The sequence below is a fragment of the Puma concolor genome, chromosome A1 (assembly GCF_028749965.1).
Source record: "Puma concolor isolate L17-30 chromosome A1, mPumCon1.1.hap2, whole genome shotgun sequence".
Classification (NCBI taxonomy): domain Eukaryota; kingdom Metazoa; phylum Chordata; class Mammalia; order Carnivora; family Felidae; genus Puma; species Puma concolor.
This window is the reverse complement of record NC_141667.1, coordinates 184,497,696-184,520,527: the sequence shown is the minus strand read 5'-3', so window position 1 is coordinate 184,520,527 and position 22,832 is coordinate 184,497,696. Positions and strand designations below refer to the sequence as shown.

At 35.7% G+C, this 22,832-nt stretch overlaps 1 pseudogene; it reads right to left on the bottom strand.

Moving 5' to 3' along the window:
• Positions 1-7,996: 7,996 nt before the first annotated feature.
• On the bottom strand, positions 7,997-8,832 carry LOC112861344 (large ribosomal subunit protein eL6 pseudogene; annotated as a pseudogene).
• Positions 8,833-22,832: the final 14,000 nt, after the last annotated feature.

Sequence of the window (22,832 nt, the reverse complement as noted above, 5' to 3'; positions counted from 1 at the left end):
AGTTCGAGCCCCGCGTCAGGCTCTGGGCTGATGGCTCAGAGCCTGGAGCCTGTTTCCGATTCTGTGTCTCCCTTTCTCTCTGCCCCTCCCCCGTTCATGCTCTGTCTCTCTCTATCCCAAAAATAAATAAAAAAACGTTGAAAGAAAAAAAAAATTAAAAAAAAAAAGTATTGTAAAACACACAAATTTGAGCTACTCTTTTGATATCAGTCACTTAAATAATCAAATGAGTAATAAAGAAAATATGGGCATAGTTGGCAGAGTAATAACATCCCAAGGATGTCCATGCCCTAATTTTCAGGTGTTTCAGAATATGTTATTTTGGATGTCAAAAGAAGACATCAAAGATGTAATTTAGATTACAGACCTTAAAATGGGGACATTATCCTAGATTATCCAGGTGGGTTCAAATAATCACATGATTTATTAAAAGCAAATAACCTTTTCCATTTGCAAGCAGAAGAGAGAGACAGAATGAAAGTACTCAATGTGCTGTTGCTGGCTCTGAGATGAAAAAGTCCACATGTAAGGGGAGAAGAGAGACTTTTAGGAGCCAGGAAGAGCTGCGAACTGACAGCCATCTGGGAAACAGGGACTCAGGTCCTACAACTGCAAGGAACTGGACAACTTAAATGAGTCTGGAAGCATTTTCTTTCCTAAAACCTCCAATAATAACACGGCCTAACTAAACAACCTGATGTTAGTCCAGTGAGAACTGTGTTGAACTTCTGGCCTCCAGTCCTTTAAGATAGTAAGTCTGTGCTGCTTTAAACTGCTTAATTTGTGGGAAATTACTAAGGCAGCAGCAGAATTCTAATGCAATGGGAAAGCTTCACAAGGAAAAGGGCCACTATTTCTTGATGTACTGAACTCATTTATTTAATCAATAAGTTTTACTGAAAGCCATATATAATAAGTCAGGCACTGCATTGTACTGCGACTTGTCAGGGAAACCAAGGGAATTGGAAACATATACCAACTGCCTAAAATATGCAAAATTAGAATGTAGACTAAACAAGATATCCGTGATTTTCAGCAACAGCATTTAACTCTACAAAAAAACAGTTTACTTTCACAAATTCAAATAAGAAGGAAAAAAAGAGGTAGGGAAGGGAGAATCAGGAAGAGAAAAAAAAGAAGAAAAGTGAGACACTAAAGTCTATTTTATCAGTATGTAAGAGAAATTAAAGTATTGTATAATACTTAGGTGCATGGAATCACATTCCCTTTTTTTTTTTTTTTTTTTTTTTTTTGGTCTTAATCTAATTGTTCTCTGATTAAGAACAATTGCCAGTATGGATGGCACATTCCGTTCATAATTAATATGTGAATTTTTGTTAATATACCCACAGGGCAAATTTCTAAAGGCTGGCCTCTTTCAGTTTACTCTGAAAAAATATATTCCTGCAATTTTTACAAATTTTATATAATTTAAAGCACTTATGACACTTTTATTTATAAAAAAAAGTTCTCTGGGTGCTTTGGTGGTTCAATCGGTTGAGCGTCCGACTTTGGCTCAGGTCATGATCTTGCAGTCTGTGAGTCTGAGCCCCACGTCGGGCTCTGTGCTGATAGCTCAAGAGCCTGGATGGAGCCTGCTTCAGATTCTGTGTCTCCCTCTCTCTCTGTCCCTCCCCCGCTCATGCTCTGTCTCTCTCTCTCTGTCAAAAATAAACATTAAAAAAAAATTCTCACTTGTATTTACTTAAATCAGAAAGGAATTAACAAATTATTAGGATTTAACTAAAACAAACAAATAAAAAGCCTACTCTCACCCTATTTTAACCAGTATGTATTCTTTTTCTTTCTTTTTCCTTCCTTCCTTCCTTCCTTCCTTCCTTCCTTCCTTCCTTCCTTCCTTCCTTCCTTCCTTTCTTCTTTCTTTCTTTCTTTCTTTCTTTCTTTCTTTCTTTCTCCTTTTGCTTGTTCCTTCCCACCCCAGCCCTGGCCAGCTTTTCATTTTCAGGACTTGAAAAAGAATTTTTGGTATATTAATTACTCAGGCATTAATAGCAGAAAGAGTGATAACTGACAGTTTATTCTGCTTCCTAAAGCCCCTCAGTTATTAACAACAGCTATATTTAGATGTAAGTAGCTCATAAAATGGTTGTATATGTTTTTCTATTCTCTACTGTAAAGATGTTTGCCATCCCATCTGGGTTTGACTCCCTGTACAATATTTGCTTTATGAGACGGTGATGTATAAAATAATAATAATAATATAATTATTGTGATGGTCTATAATTTACTTTCCAAACTTTTCTTCTGCAGATTTTAGAATTTGGATTTTTTTAAAAAAAGATACCAATTCCTAAATATAAGCAATCCACTATAAATTAAATTCAGTCTATTACACCTACCATTCACATCTGAAATTTTTCAAAAAGTTCTGTGATTTTGTTAAGATCATGAAAAAAAAGCCTTAAAATTATTGGGTTTATACTACACAAAATGAAAAATTCATTTTGTTAATATTTTCTCAAAGAACAGTCATTCAAGTGGTTGAGGTATTGGGACGGAATTTCTGGCAAGGGAAGGCAATGTCATTAATTCTCAGAAAACATATTTCTTCTGTTTTCAACTCCACCAACTATTGCAGGACATCCAATTTCACCCAAAGATTCCTCCTCCCATTTTATCTGCTGCTCAAAACTAGTCCTTAGTGGTAGACAGGTTGGTGGTGATTATCTTCTGTGTGGATGACAACCTCTAATTTTGTCCTGGGTTACCAACTTTTTCTAATAAAGAAAAAAAAGCTAAGACTCAGTGTAATGGTTGATTTAACATTTGTGGATGGGACAGTACAAAATCTTCCTTATTTTTCAAATTTTCAAGTTTATGAAAAAATAAACAAGTAAATATAATTGGATCTACCTAACAGGCCAATACATTTAAACTTAAAACTGAGAACAAGTACCTAATCCTTTTATGTACCATGTAATCAGCAATAAAGCACCTTGAATACAATGAAAGTTTGTTAAAAATGACTGATATTTAAATGGTACCAAAAAGCCTGCAAATGGCATTTGAATGTAGATTCGAATAACTTTTACTGAGCCCCTGCTACGCACACTGAGTACAGAAGAAGAAGACTGTCTTTAAAAACTTTTATGATCTATTGGAATATATTGGCATGTTAATAGGTAGTTTATGGTAGAGATTTCACTGAGACCTTTGGGAGCATATAGGTAGAAGTAAATGCAAGTGAAGTTGGAGATACAACAAGGCTTCCTGAAATAGACAGATGGGCCAATAAATAGGATATAGGGAGAGAATGATGTACGTTTTTAGGAGCAATGTGTAAGGCAAAAGACAAGAGAAAGCCTAGGGAATTTAGGAAATTCAAATATTTCATGATTGGAGAAGTTCAAGGAATAGAGAATATATTCTAGACTTTGCATTATTTCAATATCATAATATCTGTAAAGTGGGATATTCATGACCAACTTTTTAAATGGACTTTTCATGCCCACTACCTTTTGGTATTGGTTTTCTTCACGGATATTTAAGTTGGATTTGGTCAGTGTCATGCAGCATTTACTCACGCTCCTATTCTGAATGCCATAAAGCTAAAAACAACATTTTTACTTGAGCCTTGGAAGGCAAAAATGGAACATAAGCAATCCTCTTGCCATTTAGCTCTTTTCTTCTGAAAAGCAAGGATGTGGAATTGGCTTTGTCTGAAACAGATTCCCAGTGTGCCGTGTGTAGGTTGTGGGTGTTAAAAGTGTTAAAAGGTGATCACCTAAGTCAGTGGCCAGAATCAGTGTCCAGTGTCCATCCCCAACTGGTATATGTCAATACACATTTGTATCTGTGGTGGCATCAGCTTTACGGTCCTAGCCTTCTAAAGAGTAGAGACTATGCTTTGGAATGCAATGAAACCAATGGCAACTTCCTAGTAACTCATGTTCTGAGTGGACAGAGGGTGTAGCTCCCCTGGAAAGTGGAAATTGTCATATGTGCCTTTCTGAGAAGTCTTTTCTTTTATCATTCCCTCCTTTCAATAATTTCATTAGTTTTCATATTAAAATACTGTCTTCTTAAAATATTGTACAGTGGTTTCTGTTTCCTACATGAACTCAACCCTACTCATTGCTATAAAACAAAATGGAGGAAACAATTCCTTGACTAAACTATTTGCATATAACAGTTCAAATGAACATCAATAACAGAAACAAACAAAAGGGTTTTTTTAAGTGTTTTTTACCTATAGGCAAAATTAGCTTAAGTTATACATTTGGCAGCTTGTTTACAGCACTGAATTATTTCATTTTAGTTGATCCATCCTTATATTTTCTCTATTTCTTAGAGAGTAGTTAAGCTAGACTTTCCATGCCTCACCAAACAATAAGTTCCTCCATTTTGATATTAAAAAGGACCTGATACCTAAAACTTAAGTCTCCAGAATATAAAATTACAAATTAAAATAATTCCTATTTAATCCATATCTCACCAACAGTTATAACAAAGGTATAGAAAAGGGAGATCCTACTTAAACAGAAATCTGTCAACATTTTGTTCAAAAACAGCAAGTAAACTAAGCCAGTATTTCAATTATTGATACATAAAATGACATTATTGAACTACACTTCAGATAATGTTTATAACCAGACATTCTCTAGATACTCTTCTTTTTCCAGTATACTCCAATACAGATATGTAGGGAATTTAAATGTAGCATTCAAGTGAGAGAAGGTATGCTGATCAATTCCCTGAAGGAATATGTAGCTGAGATATAGGATAATGTTGACAATTTATGCAGATCTGTAAGAGGAAATTAACCTGCACCATGAAGCATGTAGCATCACTAATAAGGTAGAAAGTAGCCTGATCAAAATGAATGATGTCAGATGCCCCGTAGGCACCAAAGTAAAAGCAGTTTCTCCCTTGGAGCAGAGCCTCCCACTCTGGCTGCAAGCAGGTAAAGACCTCCTTAGCGTTAGCATGGACACAATATCTCAAGAAGAGAAGAAAAAGCTGCCAGTTACAGATATCAAGTAAGAAAAAGAATGTAATAGCAGAATATGATTACTTTCAATGAGAGAAAGGAACAGCTGAAAACCTGGTGTTTCTAAAAATTGTGAAAACACAGAGGAGATAGCAAATCTTTGACCTTGTCTCTATGTTTATATATATATATATATATATATGGATAGATAGATACAAATGTTACTATTGTAATATGAGCAGAGTAGCTCTGTTAATCCATTCATCTAAAACAAATATATGTTTTGTGTGTATTGCCCTGTATGATGTAAGGTAAACAGAGACAAAATGGCTAGAATAAAAAAGATGCTAAGAACAACTTAAGAAAAGTATGTACAACATTAGTGTCTGAAATTATGGGGACAGAGAGGAAGCAGGTAAAAATCACACAAAAATTTGTGTCAACTATGTTCCAGGAAGAAAATAAAACGTATGAAGTTATATAGGACAGAACCCTAGGGAATTTCATATATGGAGTTTGAAAAAAAGAGGTGGGGGTGGAAACCTAGAGAAGAATAAGGAGAGTCTGATGGTACAAAATTCAGGAGAGATGAAATGTTTCCAGGAGTGGTATGTCAATAGTATTAAATACAGTGCTTGTGAAGTGTTGTGTAGGTAGAAAGAATACTGGATTTGGCAAAGTCACTGGTGGCCTTGCCTGGATTGGTTTTTAGAGGTAAAAGATAAAAGATTTATCACCTAATAATTTCTTTCTTCTCACTCATGTGGGAGGCAAGCTCATCAGCTGAGATGGCAGAAGAAGGAGGGGTAAGATAATATGTATTTGGAAAAAGAAGAAGACATGATGTAATTTTCCTGGGAATGAGAAAGTGAGTAAATTACTGGAATAGTAGAAATATCAGTGTTGCAGCCCACTTGAATTAGAGATATTGAATGTGAAGTAAAATTGGTGTGTTTGCTTGGATATGTGATTTAGCTGCTTGGCCACAGACCCATGGAAGACATGTTTTTGTTTGTTGGGGAGGAAAAAATTCGCCTCTTCCTTTAGGGTCTCCAGCTGGGCCTAGGAGTTGAACTAACAAGAGAAGAAAATACAAACTTTGTTAAATTTTTACATTTTACATAGGAGACTTCACAGGACAATGAAGACTTGAAAAGGTGTTGGAACAAAAACTCTTATGCCTTTTAGACAAAGAAACAATACATTTGTCAAGAATTGACAACTCAAAGGGGTTTGGATGAGGGATAGTAAATGGTAAAGAAGTTAACAGGAAGATAAAGTTAGTTTAACAAGGTTTTTTGTACAGGTTTTTGGCCCACCATTTCTGGTGATAAGAATGTCTTCCTTTCTCCTGGTATGGGGGGGGCAGTAACGTTCACCTGAGTTTTAACTTCTGATCTAAGGAAGAAAAAAGGAGGGTCAGAGTGTCTTTCTTGGTTCTGTGGTTTTTTATGTGCTTTTAATTCAAAATAATCAATATGCCAAAATGTCATATTTTGGAGTGAGATATTCAGGTTTTCTTTAGGTTCATTCAGATTTGGAATTTTGGAAGGAAAATGTGGTGATGGGGATAGGGAAGGAGCAGAGGATGGATTAAACACATATGGAGGTGTAGACGAATAATTACATCGTGCACCATACACTCTAAGCTACTCAAAAAAAGTGAAGTGAGGGAAATGGATAATGGACATATTATGAGCAAACTGTAAGATTAATGGTTGAGAGGATATAATGTTGTGTAGGTGACAGAAGAGTTGAACTGAAAGTACATGAAAAAGTCAACTAAAAGGAAAGAGTTTTTTGCGGAAAACTAGAGTTTTTGCATTCAAATTTTTGATAATTAGGGTCAAGTTTTGATGATTGAAATTGTCCTGAGTGTTGTTATAAGAGAAAATAGGTGCTGAAAATTTGGGGAAAATTTTATTAGAGAAAATAAACTGAAAAATTATGTGTTGTCTGAAACACCTATGTGGATATTGATGTTGCTGAGAAAATCAACTGTTGGAAAGTAAAACTTGGAGTTAAGAACTACATTTTGACTGGATGAATGGGAGTTAGCAGGAGTTTGGCACATCATGGAAACAAGGAAGATGACTAAGCAGTTCATTCTATGTCTTAAAGAAATGGAAATACTTTTTAGCTTGGAAGATCTGATAGTTACAATAGGGTAAAAGATGACCGCTATTTGTTTCCTGTGGAATTGTGATATGAATAAAAATAAGATAAGCACCATGAGATTGAGATGGCCACAAAGGAAGTGAAGACTTCAGGGTACAGTCAAGTTTCTTTAGGAGCTAATAAGTAAAGGAAACATTTTGAAAAGAGTTTCAGGATTCCAAGAAGTTTGCTTATCAATGATGTTAAGTTCCAAAAAACAAAAGACCATAGTTTAGGAGGTGGAGATTAGGAACTATGACAGTTTAAGAGAGGCCAAGAAAAGTGAGATAAGAGCTTAGATCATAATGCATGTCTTGGGGTACACAGAAGAAGGACTAGGCAACATCAAGGAATCATTCCTGGTTTACATTGAAGCTGGGTAGTGGGCTCTGGTTCCATGGGTGCTAATGATCTTTTCTGCATAATTGTGATATCCAGGAGAGTTATACAATCACACTTCACTTAGAGGTGGCTGATTTTTCAAGCAATATGGAGTTGTGTGACAGAAGAAGAGCTGCTCTAGCTTTCTTGTCACTTATTACATTCTATGACTCACTATCTTGTCTTACCCGGTGTCTCATCTTCCCCAAAGTACAGAACTCCTTTAGGACAGTGACCAGGTACATTTATCTTTCTGCTGTGCATATTACTTGCTCTCTGGAACAATGCAAAAAACAATTTTCATGCTGAATTAGCTAGGAGACATAGACGTTATCTGATACAAATGCTTCCTATTTAAATTTTTTCTCGATTTAAAGGGTGAATTTAATTAATTTATTAAATTATTAACTATTCATTTATTTTCTTATTTACTTATTCACTTACTTATTTAATGGGTTAGTTATTTAATTAGGTTCTTTGCAAGAAATTTAGAAAAAAAAAGGAAATTTAGAAGATCAGTTTTTCAGGATAAACTCAATTTGTGAGAGAAAACACAAAGTAGAGGTAGCCCTCAAGATGAGGAATAACTTTGATTTTTGGCAGAATTTGTGTGTCCACAGCTTTCTGATCAACCTGGTGCTGCTCTGTAATCTCCTACTTCTCCTCTGTGTCGAAGATCTCACCACCCTGTTTTCTGGATTTACTCAGCTTCTTCTTGAAGTAAGCTTCAGAAAGACGTTTGGGGACTTTCACACTACTGACAGCAATTTCAGGTGGGGGGTGGCAATGATGAATTTCTGGTGTGTTCTACACAAAAGAATTCGATTGAGGGCTGGAGGTCTGGTCACACATAGTGAGTCACTGCTTAGTTGCCTCAAGAAAATCATCCTCTTGCTTCTGTGGTACCCAGTGAGGATAATCAAAATGGTCCCAGGAGCAGTGCTGGCTCTTGGGTTCTCACATGCTGCCTGAATAGCTTTCAAGGCACATCTTCAGTAGGATAATACGTAGGCATTTTGTGAAGTTTAACACTTGAGTACCTCAATTGTTGTCAGCACCAACTGGTTTTGTGACAGCAGCAAGAACCCTTTCCTTCTATTTCTTTTCAACTCTGGATTTAGCCATTGAATGCTTCCTCTTGCACATGGTCTTTCTGGAATACATAGCTGATCAAGAATATCTGCCAATTCCTCTACCTCAGACAGGGTTTTGGCTGCAGTGTGGCTTCCTCTTCTTTGGCATTTTAGCCTTGAGGTTACCCTTTTTAACTTGCCACCGGCATCAGACTTCTTGACTTCAGGTTTCTTCTTAGTAGCCAGCTTCTCAGATTTTTCACCCACCATTGTGCAAGATGGGAACGAGCTAATTTTTAAATCAGTTATTCACATACCTTAAAGAAGCACCTACTTCTGCAAAGGTTTTTAAAACAAACAATGAATGGTCTCCAGAATGGCTTCCCTATTCAATGACCCGCATTTCATTTAGGTGATTTAGTATTTACCTCCTATCTCCACTTTAGTTGGATTTACTACATTTTTATTTTTTTGTTTTTAGAAATCATCTCTTAAACTGACATTATTTATATTTAAACCCAAATTTTCCATGAAGTCTAAAGTTTAGAAATGATAAAAATGCCTACTTCATAGTTAAAAATATTTTTGCAGTTTTATTTTTTATTTTTGGAAAATATCAAACACACACACACACACACACACACACACACACACACACCTCAGAATAATATTAATTCCTGAACACTTCATGCTGACATTTGGAGTTTTGAATAAACAGTTTTCAATGGTCTTGATCTAAGATGCATGAAAGTGAGATAATAGTTTAAAGCCACAGGTCCATTTCAAAACTGAATTTTCACTAAATGTCACCGTACAGTTCTCTGCCATTTTTCTAGAATGAGTGTATTGGTTCCAGGAAGGAAAATATATTTATGGAAAATCATACCCAGTAACTCAAGGGTAATGTTGTGCTGGCTTTTAACCTGAAAGATCTCTATCCTGCTGCACATTCCCCTTTGTAATTTAAATGCAACCAAGTGCATATAACAAAGAAGTAAAGTCTCCTGTAAAATTGTCTAAATTTACTTGGTTTGAAGCTTATGCATAAGTAGTTATAGCACTTTACATGTGGGTAACAACAACAACAAAAAAACTTAAACAATCAAATTTCCAGTGAGAAAAATATAGCATTATGCTGTCAAAGCAAGGGGATTCTGGTCTGTATATATGTGTGAGTGTGTGAGTGTGTGTGTGTGTGTGTGTGTGTGTGTGTGTGTGTGTGTGTGTTTTGTATTTCTACAATAATTGCATTGCAGGGGCGCCTGGGTGGCGCAGTCGGTTAAGCGTCTGGCTTCAGCCAGGTCACGATCTCGCGGTCTGTGAGTTCGAGCCCCGCGTCAGGCTCTGGGCTGATGGCTCAGAGCCTGGAGCCTGTTTCCGATTCTATGTCTCCCTCTCTCTCTACCCCTCCCCCATTCATGCTCTGTCTCTCTCTGTCCCAAAAATAAATAAACGTTGAAAAAAAAAATTAAAAAAAAAATAATTGCATTGCATTATATTGTTTATGCACTGTATTTCTACAGTAAGTGTGTGATACTTTTAAAATTGGAAATAGTATATAGATATTTTTAGACACACTGAGAAAATCTATGGATATTTCATAAGAAAATATTCAGTAGGTTTTGGATATATGAATTTAAATTCTCAGAGATGAAAAGTCATCTTGAATATTCCATCCCCAATATACAAGATGTAAAGAACCACATCTCTAGTTAGTTGTAAGGCCAAGCCAAGTTGGCCCAGCCATCTCATCATCCACGCCACTTTAGCTGAGATGTCAAACATCACAAAGCACATATGCCATTCTTTCTTTTTCTAGAGGAAAAGAATCTAAAGACAAAACAAAACAAAAACAAACCCCACAAACTCTCATTTTTCCTTTTCTGGTTTCTGGAGAGCCATTGGTGACTATTTGCCTCTTCTGAAATAATGGAATGTTAACTAATCACTTTTAACAGAGTTACTTCTTCAAAATATTAAACTCCTTGTAAAATATACTCCTTTAACAAACAAAAACTATGGTTTTGGTGTTCTAGGTTAGCATTAAATAATACCAGTCCTATTAAACCAAAATATCAGTCATGTTAAAACCAAAACCACACTTGAGTATATGAAGGGTATTTGTGGGGTATAGACTGTTTCTTAATCTGGATACTGATTAAATGTGTATACTTCTGGTAGGGGTTCATTATTCTGTACCCCTAATCAGTTACATACTTTTCTCTCTGTATATTGTATTAAATAAAGTGTTCAATAAACAGTTCATATGATTTGCTCTAAGCAACATGGTTAAATTTTTTTTCATATAAAAAGACAAAACAAAGAGTGAAAACCTCTTGTTTCTGCCTTATATCCTTGCCCTACCCTAGTATTTCTCTCCAAAATGATTTATTTTAAAAATTGGTGTGCTTCCTTCTACAAAAAGGACACCTTTCATCTCTTATTTATCTATATGTCTACTTATCCAGCCATCAATCTAATACTTATACCTAACTCCATATCTATCCACTAGTTTGATTTATACATAATGGGTGATAATATATTGATACATTTGTTTGTATCTTACTTTTTACTTTTTTTGTTTGTTTAAATATCTTGCTAACCTTCTACAGCATAGTCATTCTTTAAAATAACATTTCATCAAATGACTATACCATAATTTATTTAATTGGTCCTCTGTTGAGAGTCTTTTGGGTTGACTCCAGATTTTGTCCAATATAAACAATAATTCACCACAATTAACTTGAATTAAGCAATTAAGCTTATGGAGGCAAATACACTCAACAACTCTTGGTTTGCCAGTGAAAAAAATATGGTTTTTAAAATTTTTGTTGTGGACTGAATGAGTCCCCCGCCAATTTCATATGTTGAAATTCTAATCCCAATATGATGGCATTTGAAGATGAGATCTCTGGGAGGTAATTATGTCATAAGAGTAGAACCATCATGAATGGAATTAGTGCCTTTATAAGCAGAGGCCAGAGAGCTAGCTAGCTCTCTTTCAGGCATGAGAGGTCACAGAAAGAAGACAGCTGTCTGTCTGGAGACCAGTGATAGAGCCGAACCAAGAACCAGATTACACTGGCACACTGATGTGGGACTTTCAGGCTCCAGAACTATGTGACATAAATGTTTTTAAACCACCCAGTCTATGGTAATTTTTTATAGTAGCCCAAATTGACTAAGACCGTTTTCATTCTTAAAATTGGATATTCAAAGTCTTCACTATTTTTAACGTTTTAAAATCTTTTTGTCTTTTAAATATTGATATATTTTGTCTGGTTTCCCAATGAGTTGACTGTGGTATATTTCCTGATTTATATCAGCTCTGAATTAGATTTAAAAAATGAGAATTCTCATTGTCTTATTTTCTCAGTTTGTTATAATCTGATAAATTATTTTATGTAGCATTTAAAATATTTATATAGTTATATATGTCTATATTTCATTTATAATTTATGAAGTGTGGTACTTAGAAAAGTCTCTTGAACTAAGTGAGCCAGGAGAACCTTGCAGAGTCCTGTCTTTAGGCTCATATTTGTTTCCCAGATTACAATTGTTCCTTATTTAAAGAAAATAAACAAAGAAAACAAAGCAAACTGAAGTAAATAAGCTATAGCTTTTTTTCTGTATAGCTGGGTACTTTAAGCCTTGATATTCAAATCTTAAGAGATGTTCGTGCAGGATGCAACAAAAAGTATCTCATACTTTGCAGAATTATATCTTTTTCTCTCTTCAGAAGTATTATACAAGTGTAATCTTTTAGAGATTAGGAAAAGTTATCTTTATGAACAATACTTAAAGGAGCAAAGTAGTGCAATTGGCCCTAATTGTACCATATTCCAGTCATTAACAAAGAGGCAAATATCTCAAGTTGGGGGCAGAAAGGTAGAAAACTGTTTAGGTACTTTAAAAAAGTGACACAATAAAGTCTCACTTTTACCAGAATGTGAAAACAACATAAATGCATCCAATGTGTTTATTATTCCGATTAAAAATAAAAAAATCCCCCTAATATTTGTATTTGTAAGTTTTTTGTTTTTTTTTGTTTTTTTAATTTTTTTTTTCAACGTTTATTTTATTTTTGGGACAGAGAGAGACAGAGCATGAACGGGGGAGGGGCAGAGAGAGAGGGAGACACAGAATCGGAAACAGGCTCCAGGCTCTGAGCCATCAGCCCAGAGCCTGACGCGGGGCTCGAACTCACGGACCGCGAGATCGTGACCTGGCTGAAGTCGGACGCCTAACCGACTGCGCCACCCAGGCGCCCCATGTATTTGTAAGTTTTAAGTGTTGCTCACTCTACAATTAAGCCAAGCTTTAATCAGGAACTGGATAAAAGAAGGGGCTTCCCTCCTTTCCAAGGAAAAGATTTCCTAATAAATAGTGTTCTAATAAACACAATTTATTCTAATTTTTATGTTCTTGTTTTTGTTATTAGAACTTGATTTATGTGGAAATTATTTTTGTAATAAAGGATAAATATACCTTGGCACACACACACACATGAACACATACACATAACCTGCTTCCAGTATGAATCATTTTCATTTCCTCACTGACTTAAAATGCCACTTTTATCGTAGACTAAATTTCATGCATATTTTGGTGTTATTTCTGAACTCCTGCCTGTACTCTTCAACTATATGTTTTGATGACAGTAACAAAGTGTTAATTATCCTAGCTTTCATCTTTAGTATCTGTTAAGATTATTTTACCTCATTACACTTTTTAAAATACTTTTCCTGACTAGTTTACCATATTTATTTTATCAGATAAATTTGAGTTTAATTTTAGTAAGTAAAATGAATTCTGTCCTGCTGCTATTTTAATTAGATTTCAATTAAATTTATAGATTAATTGAAGGGAATTTTATATCTTTACAATTTGAGTTTTCTTATCCAGAAACACATTATGGTTTTCCTTTTAATTTAATCCTTTTTATGTCTTTCAGTAGATATTGCTATTTTCTCTCTCTCCTTCTCTTTCTCTCATGTTTCTGTATATATAAACATAAATACAGATGTAGATCTATAGATGCTAAACAATTCTTACAAATTTTATACATACTTTTGTTAGTACTGTAACAGATTTGTTTGCTGTCATATCTGCTGGTTTTATTTACAGTAAGCAAAAGTGATTTATTTTTATACGTTTATCTTATAACATGCCATTTTAGTGAATATTTTATTTTTATAAAGAGCTTTTTACTTTTTTTTTTTTTCCTTTGGATGATTCCTATGTGTTTGGCATTCAAGTAATCGAATTGTCTCCATATTTTTCTTTCTGGCCTATTGTTTCATTTTATCATTATTATTATTGTTTTATTTTTTTAGGGAGAGAGAAAGCAGGAGAGCATGAGCAGACAAAAGGGGCATAGGGAGAGAGACATAATCTTAAGCAAGCTCCAGGCTCAGCATAGAGCCCAATGTGGGACTTGATTCCATGACCCTGGGATCATGATCTGAGCCAAAATCAAGAGCTAGATACTCAGCCAGCTGAGCCAGACAGGTGCCCATGGCCTATTATTAAAGCTGATATTTTAACTAATCACATTGGCTAGTACCACTAACATAAGTAAAATAATATTAGTTATAGTCAGAAAAATTAACTGTGTTTTTCTTTAAGCATTTCTACATTTACATATAATATAGTTGATAATATTAGTCAAATTAATGGATATTTATACACATGTATGCGATGTATTACAAATATAGATATTTATATTCCTTATTCAACTTCTAAAAATTAAATATGAATGTTCTCTTAGTCAATTGGCTTAAAAAGACTTGATTTTTTAAAGCGGTTTTAAGTTCACAGCAAAATTGAGAGAAGCATACAGAGATTTCTCATATGCTCTTGCCCCAATACATGTGTAGACTCTCCCATTATCAACATCCCCCACGAGACTGGTATCTGTTACAATCGATGAACCCACATTGATACATCAAAATCACCCAAAGTGCATAGTTTGTCCAAAATTTCACTCTTGGTGCTGTGCATTCCATGGGTTGGGACAAATGTATAACATGTATCCATCTTTATAGTGTTATAGGAGTAATTTTACTGCCCTAAAATTTCTCTTTCCTCTATTCTTCCCTGACCTGCACCTCTGGAAACCACTAACCTTTCTACTGTCAACATGGTTTGCCTCTTCCAAAATGTCGTATAGTTGGAATCATACAGTATGTAGACTTTTCAGATTGTCTTCTTTCACTTTATAATATGCAGTTAATGTTACTCCATGTCTTCTCATGCCCTGATAGCTCATTTCTTTTTAGGACTGAATAATATCGCATTGTACGATGTACCACAGTTAATTCACTATTCGTTTATTGAAGGACTTCTTTATTGTTTTCACATTTGGCAATTAAGAATAAATTTGCTATAAACATCTGCATATAGGTTTTTTGAGGACATATATTTTCATCTCTTTGGGGTAAATACCAAAGAGTGCAATTACTGGATCATATGCTCAAAATATGTTTAATTTTGTAAGAAACCACCCAAGTGTCTTCCAAAGTGTCTGTCCATTTGCATTCCCACCAGCAGTGAGTGAGAGTTCCTGTGGCTACATATCCTTGCTAACATTTGGTGTTGTCAATGTTCTGGATTTTGCCCATTAATAGGTCTCTCGTGGTATCTCATTTCAATTTCTATTTCCCTGAAGATATATTATGGAGAATTCTTTCATATGCTTATTTGTGATCCATATATCTTTTTTGTGACATGTGTGTTAAGGTCCTGGACTCACTCTTTAATTTGGTCATCTGTTACATTGTTGAGTTTTAAGAATTCTTTGCATATTATTTTGGATAACAGTCTTTTATCAGATGTTCCTTTCGTAAATATTTTTCCCAGTCTATAGTTTGTCTTCTCATTTTCTTGACATTGTCTTTGGAAGAACAGAAGTTTTTCTAATTTTAATGAAGTTCAGTTTATCAGTATCTCTTTCATGAATCATGCCTTTGATGCTGTATCAGAAACGTTCTTGCCATACCCAAGGCCATCTAAGTTTTCTCTTATCTCATCTTCCAGAAATTTTATACTTTTACATTTTACATAGAGGGTGTGGTACATTTGGAGTTAATTTTCATGAAGGATGTAAGGTCTGTGTATAGATTCATCTTTATGCATGTGGATGTCCAGATTTTCTTCATCATTTGTTGAAAAGACTATCTTTGTTCTATTGTATTGCCTTTGTTCCTTTGTTAAAATCAGTTCACTATATTTATTTGACTCTAATTCTGGGCTCTCTGTTCTGTTTCATTCATCTATTTGTCCTCCTTTAGTCACTCCCATATTGTCTTGATAATTGTGGCTTTATAGTAAATCTTGACATTGTGTAGTGTCAGTCCTCCAGTTTAGTTCTACTTCAATATTGAAGACTATTTTGGGTCTTTTGGTTCTTCATGTAAACTTTAGAATCAGTTGTGGAATATAAAAAAAACTTTTGAGGATTCTGATTGGGATTGCATTAAATCTGCAGATCAAGTTGGAAAAAACTGAAATCTTGTTAATATTGTCTCCCTATCCATGGACATGGAATAGCTATTTATATACTTTTTCTTTGATTTCTCTCATCCGTTTTGTAGTTTTCCTCATTTTATCACTTTTTAATTTTAATTTTATTTTTTAAAACCTTATTTATTTTTTAGAAAGAGACAGAGTGTGAATGGGGGAGGAGCAGAGACAGAGTTGGGGAGGAGCAGAGACAGAGGGATACACAGAATTCGAAGCAGACTCCAGGCTCTGAGCTGTCAGCACAGAACCTGATGCAGGGTTTGAACTCACAAACTGTGAGTTCATGACCTGAGCTGAAGTAGGATGCTTAACTGACTGAGTCACCCAGGTGCCCCTCTTAAAATTTTTATTAAATACAAACCTATTTCTTATTTTCTTAGATGGGAGTATAAATAGTATTGAGTTTTTAATTTCCAATTCTCCTTGTTTGTTGCTGGTATATAAGGAAGTGACTAAATTTTATATATTAACATTGAATCTTGTAAGCTTATGGTAATTTCTTATTAGTTCTAGGAGTTTTTTTTTTTTTTTATTTTTGTTGATCCTTTCAGATTTTCTACATCAGAATCGTGTCATCCATGACCAAAGATGGTTTTATTTCTTTCTTTCCCAATCTGTATATGTTTTATGCATTTTCTTATTTTTAATGCATTAGCAAGAACTTCCATTATGAAAAAGATTTGTCAGAAACATCTTTGCTTTGTACGTGATTTTAATGAGAAAGTTTCACATTTTTCACTGTTAAGTATAATGTTAACTATAGGTTTTACAGATATTCTTTATCAACTTGAGAATTCCCTCTATTTTTCAGTTCATTGAGAGTTTTTATTTTTTTTATATTTACAGACAATCTTAGGGTTATTACTGGAATTTCATCAAAACTATAGATTCACTTGGAAGGATTGCATACTTTCACATTGAATTCTAACCCCTGACCATCATATGTTTGCATATTTATTTCAGAGTTTTTACATGTCTTTTGTTAAAGTTTCATAACATATTTCATAAATGGCTTCTATATTTTTTCTTATAATTATTATGTGTTTTATGTTGTTATTTTATACATCTTTGTAAATGGTATTTTTAACTGTTGCAGGTATACAGACATCCAACAAAGTTTGGTCTACTGAATTTCTTTTCAGCTATTTTGAAAAATTGTCTTAATAACTCCATAAATTATCAATGGGGTTTCTGCTTTTTTAAAGTAGGTATCATGTGACTTGGAAAAATGATAGAATTTTTTTTTTCTTCTCACGTCTTTTAGATTTTCCTTCTTTTTTTTGGTTTCTTCCTTGTCGTTTTTCTTCCTTGTCTTTCTCTTTTTCCTTTTCTCTTCCTCCCTTCCTTCTTTCCTTCCTTCCTTCCTTCCTTCCTTCCTTCCTTCCTTCCTTCTTATTCTAGTCAGTATTTGCATACAATACTTGTATACACATATTGAATAGCATTGGCTACAATAGACATCCACATCTTGCTATTTTGAAAAAGCATGTTTTTAGTGTTTCATAATTAATTTTGCTATTTGCAATAAATTTTTGAAAATTCTGTTTATCAAGTTAAAGAAATCTCCTATTTCTGGTTTATTAAGAGTTCATGTTAATGGATATAGAGATTTATCTGTATTTATTCTGTATTTGTTAAGGTCATTATATGATTTTAATCCTTTAGTCTACTTATGAAATCTAATCTCTCTTACCTACAGTTTTTATCATGGGTTGGTATCAATATTATAGTAGCTTAATAAAATAAGTTGAATAGTGTTCCCTCTTATATACTGGAATAATTTTTATACAACTAAAATTATTTATTATTTGAATGTTTGGCTAATTGAGGATTTTAGGCCTACAGTTTTCAATTAAAAAAAAAACAGGGGAGAGAAGGGGGGAAGATGGCGGAGTAGGAGGGTGCTGGGCTCACCTCATCTTGCTAATCACTTAGATTCCACCCACATCTGCCTAAATAACCCAGAAAACTGCCAGAAGACTAGCAGAACAGACTCTCCAGAGCCAAGCGTAGACAAGAGGCCCATAGAGGAGGGTAGTAAGGGTGGAGAGGCAGTGTGCACTACACAGACTGGCGGGAGGGAGCCGGGGCAGTGGAGTGGCAGCACGCCCAGCAAGGCAGAGCCCCTAAGTCTGGCTTGCAAAAGCAGAGGGGCCGGACTGTATGAGGTGTGACAGCCAGCAGGACTTAACATCTGGAATGTTATAAGTCAACAGCTCTGGTCAGAGAGAGGGAGGGTGAGAAGACACCGGGAGGGAGAGGTGTTGAGCCCTGGAAGATAGAGCTCAGCTGGCGGGGAACAAAGGCGCTGGCCAGCACCATCTCCCACTCCCATCCCCCAGCCAAAATCTCAAAAGGCACCAGTCCTGTCACTGAACTTGCTTGCACTGGGCAAACACCCAATGCTTTGCTTCTGTGGATCCATCCCTCCAACGGGTCTGCCTCCCTCCTGGTGCTGTAGGGCCACTCCCACAGGGGACCACTGATGGCAAAGTGAGCTAAGCCTGCCCTTCCCATCCCTGTGCACTTGCAGATCCACCCCAGCTAATACGCCAGATCCTATCAAAGCAGTACCACAAGACTGGCAGTGTGCAAGTAGCCCAGACAGAGGCCACACCACTCCACAGTGAGTCCTGCCCCTGGGAGAGAGGAAGATAAGGTACACACCAATCTGACTGTGGCCCCAGCAGTGGGCTGGGGACAGACATCAGGTCTGACTGCGGCCCTGCCCACCAACACAAGTTACTCCAGACAGCACAGGGGAAGTGCCCTACAGTTGGGCGCCACCCCAGGGACTATCCAAAATGACTACATGGAAGAATTGTCCTCAAAAGAAACTCCAGAAAGTAGCAACAGCTAACAAATTGATCAAAAGCAATTTAAGCAATATAATGGAACCAGAATTTAGAATAATAGTCATAAAATTAATTGCTGGGCTTGAAAAAAGTATAGAGGACAGCAGAGAATCTATTGCTACAGAGATCAAGGGACTAGGCAATAGTCATGAGGAGCTTAAAAATGTTGTAAATGAGGTGCAAAATAAAATGGAGGTGACCACAGCTAAGATTGAAGAGGCAGAGGAGAGAATAGGTGAATTAGAAGATAAAATTATGGAAAAAGAGGAAGCTGAGAAAAAGAGAGATTAAAAAATCCAGGAGGATGAGGAGAGAATTAGAAAACTAAGTGATGCAATCAAACGGAACAATATCCATATCATAGGAATTCCAGAAGAGGAAGAGAGAGAGAGAAAGGGGCTGAGGTGTACTTGAACAAATCATAGCTGAGAACTTCCCTGATCCGAGGAAGGAAAAAGGCATTGAAATCCAAGAGAAACAGAGAACTCCCTTCAGACATAAGTTGAATCAATCTTCTGCATGACCTATCACAATGAAACTGGCAAAATACAAGGATAAAGAGAAAATTCTGAAAGCAGGTAGGGATAAACACGTACTAACACATAAAGGGAGACCTATAAGACTAGTGGCAGATCTATCTACTGAAACTTGGCGGGCAAGAAAGGAATGGCAGGAAATCTTCAATGTGATGAACAGAAAAAATAGGCACCTGAGAATTCTTTATCCAGCAAGTCTGTCATTCAGAATAGAAGAAGAGATAAAGGTCTTCCCAAACACACAAAAACTGAAGGAATTCATCACCACTAAACCAGCCCTATAAGAGATCATAAAGGGGATTCTGTGAGTGAAATGTTGCAAGGACCACAAAGTACCAGAGACATCACTACAAGCATGAAACCTACACACATCAAAATGACTCTAAACCCATATCTTTCAATAATAACACTGAATGCAAATGGACTAAATTCTCCAACGAAAAGAAATAGGGTATCAGAATGCACAAAAAAACAAGACCATCTATTTGCTGTCTACAAGAAACTCATTTTAGACCTGAGAACACCTTCAAATTGAAAGTGAGGGGATGGAGAACTATCTAGCATGCTACTGGAAGTCAAAAGAAAGCTGGAATAGCCATACTTATATCAGACAAACTAGACTTTAAAATAAAGGCTATAACAAGAGATGAAGAAGGGCATTATATAATAATTACAGGGTCTATCCATCAGGAAGAGCTAGCAATTATAGATCTCTATGCGCCAAATACAGGAGCCCCCCAAATATATAAAACAATTAATCACAAACATAAGCAACCTTACTGGTAAGCATGTGGTAATTGCAGGGGACTTTAATAATCCACTTACAACAATGGATAGATTATCTAGACACAGGATCAATAAAGAAACAAGGGCCCTGAATGATACACTGGATCAGATGGACTTGACGGATATATTTAGAACTCTGCATCCCAAAGCAACAGAATATACTTTCTTCTCGAGTGCACATGGAACATTCTCCAAGATAGATTACATACTGGGTCACAAAACAGCCCTTCATAAGTACAAAAGTACTGAGATCATACCATGCACACTTTCAGACCACAATGCTATGAAGCTTGAAATCAACCACAGGAAAAAGTCTGGAAAACCTCCAAAAGCATGGAGGTCAAAGAACACCCTACTAAAGAATGAATGGGTCAACCAGGCAATTAGAGAAGAAATTAAAAAATATATGGAAACAAACAAAAATGAAAATACAACAATCCAAATGCATTGGGAAGCAGCGAAGGCATTCCTGAGAGGAAAATACATTGCAATCCAGTCCTATCTCAAGAAACAAGAAAAATCCCAAATACAAAATCTAACAGCACACCTAAAGGAAATAGAAGCAGAACTGGAAAGACACCCCAAACCCAGAAGAAGAGAAATAATAAAGATCAGAGCAGAAATAAACAATATAGAATCTAAAAAATCTGTAGAGCAGATCAATGAAACCAAGATTTGGTTTTTTGAAAATATAAACAAAATTGATAAACCTCTAGCCAGGCATCTCAAAAAGAAAAGGGAGATGACCCAAATAGATAAAATCATGAATAAAAATGGAATTACTACAACCAATCCTTCAGAAGTACAAGCAATTGTCAGGGAATACTATGAAAAATTATATGCCAACAAACTGGACAACCTGGAAGAAATGGACAAATTCCTAAGCACCCACACACTTCTAAAACACAAACAGGAAGAAATAGAAAACTTGAACAGACCGATAACCAGCAAATCAATTGAATCAGTTCTCAAAAATATACCAACAAATAAGAGTCCAGGACCAGATGGCTTCCCAGGGGAATTACACCAGACATTTAAAGCAGAGATAATACCTATCCTTCTCAAGCTGTTCCAAAAAACAGAAAGGGAAGGAAAACTTCCAGACTCATTCTATGAAGCCAGCATTACTTTGATCCTGAAACCAGACAGAGACCCAGCAAAAAAAGAGTACAGGCCAATATCCCTGATGAATATAGATGCAAAAATTCTCAACAAGATACTAGCAAATCAAATTCAACAGCATATAAAAAGAATTATTCACCATGATCAAGTGGGATTCATTCCTGGGATGCAGGGCTGGTCCAACATTTGCAAATCAATCAATGTGATACATCACATTAATTAAAGAAAGATAAGAACCATATGATCCCATCAATCGATGCAGAAAAACCATTTGACAAAATTCAGCATCCTTTCTTAATAAAAGCCCTCGAGAAAGCTGGGATAGAAGGAACATACTTAAACATCATAAAAGCCCACAGCTAATATCATCCTCAATGGGGAAAAACTGAGAGCTTTCTCCATGAGATCAGGAACACGACAGGGATGCCCACTCTCATTGCTGTTGTTTAACATAGTGTTGGAAGTTCTAGCATCAGCAATCAGACAACAAAAGGAAATCAAAGGCATCAAAATTGGCAATGATGATGTCAAGCTTTCACTTTTTGCAGATGACATGATACTATATATGGAAAACCCGAAAGACTCCACCAAAAGTCTGCTAGAACTGATACATGAATTCAGCAAAGTTGCAGGATACAAAATCAATGTACAGAAATCAGTTGCATTCTTATACACTAACAATGAAGCAACAGAAAGACAAATAAAGTAACTGATCCCATTCACAATTGCACCAAGAAGCATAAAATACCTAGGAATAACCTAACCAAAGATGTAAAAGATCTGTATGCTGAAAACTATAGAAAGCTTATGAAAGAAATTGAAGAAGATTTAAAGAAATGGAAAAACATTCTGTGCTCATGGGTTGCAAGAATAAATATTGTTAAAATGTCAATACTACCCAAAGCTATCTACACATTCAATGCAATCCCAATCAAAATTGCACCACCATTCTTCTTGAAGCTAGAACAAGCAATCCTAAAATTTGTATGGAACCACAAAAGACCCCAAATAGCCAAAGTAACTTTGAAGAAGAAGACCAAAGCAGGAGGCATCACAATCCCAGACTTTAGCCTCTACTACAAAGCTGTAATCATCAAGACAGCATGGTATTGGCACAAAAACAGACACATAGACCAATGGAATAGAATAGAGACTCAAGAATTGGACCCACAAAAGTATGGCCAACTAATCTTTGACAAAGCAGGAAAGAATATCCAATGGAAAAAAGACAGTCTCTTTAACAAATGGTGCTGGGAGAACTGGACAGCAACATGCAGAAGGATGAAACTAGACCACTTTCTTACACCATTCACAAAAATCAAACAAACAAACAAACAAACAAAAAACCCTCAAAATGGATAAAGGACCTGAAAGTGAGACAGGAAACCATCAAAACCCTAGAGGAGAAAGCAGGAAAAAAACCTCTCTGACTTCAGCCGCAGTAATT